Genomic DNA, 5,745 nt, shown 5'->3' with positions numbered 1-5,745 from the left:
AAATAAAAATTTTAAAAAGATAACCCTTATAACAGCATTAAAAAAATCAAATACTTAGGAACAAATATAACAAACAATGTGCAAGACATTTACACAGAAAGCTATATAGTTTGCTGGATATTACTGAGAAAAATTAAATAATGAAGGGACAAACCATATTGATGAGCTGGAAGATTCATTAATATAAAGTAAACTCCAACTTAGATTTTGTAAAATTCCAATCAAAATCAACTGGTTTCCTTCCCCTTTCCGTTCCCCTCTTCCTTCTTCTTTCTCTCTCTCTCTTTTACGGAAACTGGAAAGCTAATTCTAAAATGTATAAAGAAATGTAAAGCGTCAAGAAAGGCCAAGATAATTTTGAAGAACAACCACAATTTGGAGGACTTTACCCTATATCTAGACTTAAGAAAAATACACAATTACTAAGCACAAAGACAGACAAATAAAACAGTGGAAAAGAACAGCAAATCCAGAAACAAATCCAAACATACATGCACATGATTTAGGACAATGGTGTCCCTTCAGAAAAGTAAGGAAAAGGTCCTTCAAATAAGTGATACTGGATCAACTGGATACTCCTATCTCACACCATACACAAACTACAATACTAGGTATCCTGTAGATTTTAATAAGAAAAGTGAACAACAAAGCTTCCAAAGGATAACATCAGAACATACCTTTATGAGGTAAGGATGGCCAAAGGTTACTTAAACAAGTTATAATATGCTTTAATCATAAAGGAAAAGATTTTTAAATTGCATCCATTAGGATAAAGAACTTATATTCAGCAAAAGACAGAGAGTGAAAAGGCAAGTCACAGAGTGGGAGAACATTATACATATATACACATACACACATACATATATGTATAGTATATGTATATATCTATGCATAGCATTCTGGATACAGGCTTTTTGGGAAATATATATACAGATACACAGGAAATATATAAATATAAATCCTATATATATATATATACACACATATTTTTCCCACAATCAGGCACAATATCCAGCATATATAAAGAACTTATACAAATCAGTAAGAGACAACCCAATACTAAGGTGGGAAAAATACTTGAACAGGCACTTCACAGAAGAGAATATCAGATGGCCAATAAATATAAGGGATTTCTAGAAGAATCAAAGAATACTGATATACAAACTATAAAGAAAATATTGGTCAGGGAGAAGACCGATTTGCTGGATATGCCCAGTACTGGAGTTGTCCTCCTCCAGACTATGAAGGCCTTGAATGCCAAGCTAACAAATTAGGAAACCAGTAAGTCCAAAAAAAGGTCTTTCAGGGAATATGTATTACAAGATAATAGTTATTGGACTTAAAACAATAAAGTGTTCTCAGGATATATTGAGAGTTGCAGTTATTCTTGTTATACAATGTACTACCCCACAACTTAGTGGCTTAAGACAACCATTTTATTATGGTCACAGATTCTGTGGGTCAAGAATTCAGAAAGGGCACAGCAAGGATAACCTGTCTCTCATCCAAAGTTTGGGGCCTTAGCTATTATTATGTTTGGTGACTGATGCTGCCATCACATAGACCGGCCTACCTACATCCGGTTTCTCCACATGGGCTATTTTAGGCTCCTTCACAGCATGGCAGCTGGGTTTCAAGGGCAACTGTCTGAAGAAGACCAGATTGAAGCTGCATCACCTTTTATGACCTACCCTCAAAAGTCACACAGCCATCACTTCCCTGTTAGCCACAAGCCTACCCATATTCAAAGAGAGCAAAATGGACTCCTTCAGTAGAAGTGTCAAAGTCATATTGTACAAAAAACATATGGTACAGGAGTTATTATTGTGGTAATCTTTGGAAAGCACAATCTGCCAAATTAGGTTAAACAAAGATGCATTAAGTTTTAGTTCTACAAAACTTTTCAAAGTATACTGAACTTAGAAGCCTGAAGAGGGAGACATAGTATACAACCTTTGAAAAACTGATTTTGCTCTCACCACACAAAGAAGAGATCATGTGAGCACAAGCAAAATGGTGGCTTCTCTACAAGCTAAGAGAAGAGGCTTCAGAATGAAACCAACCTTGTTGGCACTTTGGTCTTGGACTTCCCAGCCTCCAAAACTGTGAGAAATACATTTCTGTTAAGCAAAAAAAAACAAAAACAAAAAAACAAAAAAACCCCCAAAACCCTGATTTGACCACATTTCATTGAGGGTGATCCTACTAACCTCTCCCATTAATAGCTCACCTTCCTTCTCCCAGAACAGTTTGGGAAAATGGAGGCACAGGAAATCTGGTGGTTTTTAAAAGGGAGAGAGACTTGATTAAAGTAGTTCTTTCAAGAAGATTGTGGAGGACAGAAAAAATATAAGACTACACTAGAGTTTAGAAGGTATGAAAATAATCTAAACAAGAAATGAGGGCAAGAGTGGGAATGAGAAAAGAGTGAATGAATCTAAAGTCTTGGTAAAAATTCCATATGGCCAGGGAAAGTGACAGAGATGACTTAGATTTTAATACCAAAGATGAGGGGAATGGAAGTACTACCCACATACCGGGGGAAATATAAGCAGAGGAGAAGTCAGTTGGAGGAAAGAAAGGTGAGTTTAGTTATAAGTACACAAAGTTTCGAGAAAATAAGGAACAAGGGCAGCAGACAGTGGGAAACCACAGAACTAAAGCTCCAGAAAGGACAAAGTAGAAATATGGTTTATCTAGTGGCTTCTTGAAGAGTTCCTCTATCTTGGCTTCTATGACACCTCCCAGGCCTAGTTGAAAACGTTTTCCTCCCATCCCCTGATCCCAAAGGTTCTGCCGTGGGGTCCCTTCTCTATGTGCTCTCCTTTGGAGGTTATATCCACTTTGAGAATTAGCCATGTAGAAGAATTCTTCTCTCTATTTCTCAAGTACCTACCCATTTTCCAACTACTGAGCATCTTGATCTGGATGTCTTACTGATGTGTCGAACTTTACATGGCAAACATCAAAATCATCATGTTTCAAAAATCAAACCCTACAAACCCCTACATCCTGACTTCCCTGTTGCCACATGTAGCACTACTATTCTCCCAGTCACTCTAACTCAAAAGCTTCTTTGACAACTCCTACTGTATTTGGGGGACAATATCCATAGGCAAGGAAAAAAGAAGTGAGCAAAAGAATAAAAAGGAACAATTAGAAACGGGCATGAACTAAGATATGTAAAGTCATATAAGCCAGAGGGGAGTGTTTCAAGAAAGCTGAGGGATGGTAATGAAATTTTTAAAATAGATAACGTCAATGAGTCTAAGAACTGTGGCAAAATAGCAAGAACATTTTAGAGTACTTTCTGTAAGACAGGTACCATCCTAAGCACTTTACAGATGTTAAATAATTTAATCCTGAAGGCAATCCTATGAGACAGATGGTATTATTTCCTCCTCCCACCCCAGGAAAACGTATGAGGAGAAAGTTGATTGAAAGACATTAAGCAACTTGCCTAAAGTCACAGAACTAGTAAGCTGGAAAATGGTAAAGCCAGAATTTGAACCCGGAAAAGTCTGAATGACTCCAGAGTTCATGCTCTTTATTTAAAAATTTTATTTATGTACACACATATAATTTTACTTATATGGATAAATGAGATATAACATATGCTGGGATTTTTTTAAATGGTCAGGTTTTTTTTTAGTTTTTTGCATCATGCCTCCACTCTACCTCTCCTCATCTCCATCCATATCACTCCAAACCTACGCTATTAACTTAGTATTAAGTCTTCCATATCCTTCTATAATCATATTCAAATATATATAAGCATTTATATTTTTCACAAATACGAGTTGTCACTGTTTGATGAATAGGAGCATATTATACACATTTCTATGTACTTTGCTTTCATACTGAACAACACATGGAAATCCTGCCAAATCAAAGTGTGTAACTCTAACTTATTTTTTAATGGTTCCATAACATAGATGTATAATTTATATATGACCATCTCTCTGTTGACACTCAATTAGTTTCCAGTTTCTTTAGAACAATGCTGCAATAAGTACCCTTAAATTCCCATGTTCTAGCATGTATCTGTATGTACTAGTGCTTTTGTTTTTATAGGCCAAATTCTCAATAGGGTTGAATTTTAATAGGTGTTGCCAGATTACTTTCCAAAAAAGAATAAGAATTATATTTCCTCTAGCAATTTAGGAAGGTATCTTTTCCTCTATAACCCCATTATCACCAAGTGGTACCATTGTTTATAATTCTTGAAGTCTTTGGGTATAAAATATCTCACTCTTTAATTTGCATTTCTTTGACTACTAGTGTGTTTGAACGTCTTTTCATATTTGTTAGTGTTTTGGACTTTCTTTTCTGTGAATTGTCTATTCATATTGTTTGCCCAGGTTCCAAGTGAGTTATGGTTTTCTTATCAGTTTGTAAGAAAACTTTGCATAATGCATACATTAACCCTTTTCTGGGTTCCTATATTTTACATCTGCCTTTCTAGATGTTCACTTTAATTTTTACATTTAAATAGTTAATCTACTTGTACAAGGATCCAACTATACTTTCTTTCAGATGGAGAGCTACTTGTGCTAGAAACCATCTTTTCTCCCACTAAATGAAAATACATTCTTTTTCACGTATTAACTTTTCAGATTTACTGGGAAAAAGCTTCTTAATCACAATGCTACACTGTTAGTGAACCTGGCAATTGGGTCCATGGTTCATTTTTAACTATATGGAAGAGGAGGAATGAAATGGATAAACCCTAGAAGTCAGTATTACCTAAATCTCAAGTCTGGTCACTGAAAGTTATCTGTCCTATTTAAAATCATCAGAATTATTCAAGGGAAAAAAGGGGAATGGAAAGGAGCTTTTTAAATCTGAAACTATTTCACAAAACTCCTTTAAAAGTTTTAATGAATATATATAAATTTTTTATTTCATTTTTGATTCCTGGTTCTTTTTTTCCTAGAGTCTCAAAATTTTCACTCTACCTACTAGTGAGCTACTACAGACAATTTTCAATTTACCAAGGTCTAAATACTCTTCTTAATTTCCTTGCCCATTTCCCTTTTATTAGGGTCTCTAACAAGGAATTACCTGCAACAAGAAAGGAGAGAAAATTTCCGTCTGTTTATTCTGCATCTGCTAATTACAAAGATAACTTTGCAGAGGTTTAAAATCTTGAGTAACATGATTAGTTTACATATATAAATCATCTAAAACTGTCATTAATTGCCCCCAGAATTGCACAGATATGTATAATAGCTCTCCTTGAAGAATAAAATGCTTTAAACAATAAGAACCAAATATAATTATAAAGCTGAAAAAATAATAATTGAAACAAAAAACCTGCTGGGTGGGATTAATAGTAGAATAGAATAGACAGAGAACAGGATCAATGAACTCGAAGAATAGAACAATAGAAATTATTCAATCTGAACAACAGAGGAAAACAGATGAAAAAAAGTGAACAGGGCCTCAGGGACTTATAGGACAATAACAAATGCTCTAATATTTATACAGTCAGAGTTCCAGAGGAAGAAGAGAAAATGTGGAGCAGAAAAAAATTTTAAAGAAATAATAGCTGAAAACTTCTGAAATTTACAAAAGACATAAATCTAGAGTCAAGAAGCTGAGAAAATCTCAAGTAGGAAATCCAAAGAAATATAAGAAAAATCATAATCAAACTTCAGAAAACTAAAAACAAAGAAAAAAATCTTAAAAGCAGCCAGAGAGAAATCACATTACCTATAAGGGGAACAGGAATTTAAATGTCAG

This window comes from Propithecus coquereli, unplaced genomic scaffold, assembly GCF_000956105.1.
Source record: "Propithecus coquereli isolate 6110/MARCELLA unplaced genomic scaffold, Pcoq_1.0 Scaffold41, whole genome shotgun sequence".
NCBI lineage: Eukaryota > Metazoa > Chordata > Mammalia > Primates > Indriidae > Propithecus > Propithecus coquereli.
This window is presented reverse-complemented; position numbering follows the sequence as displayed.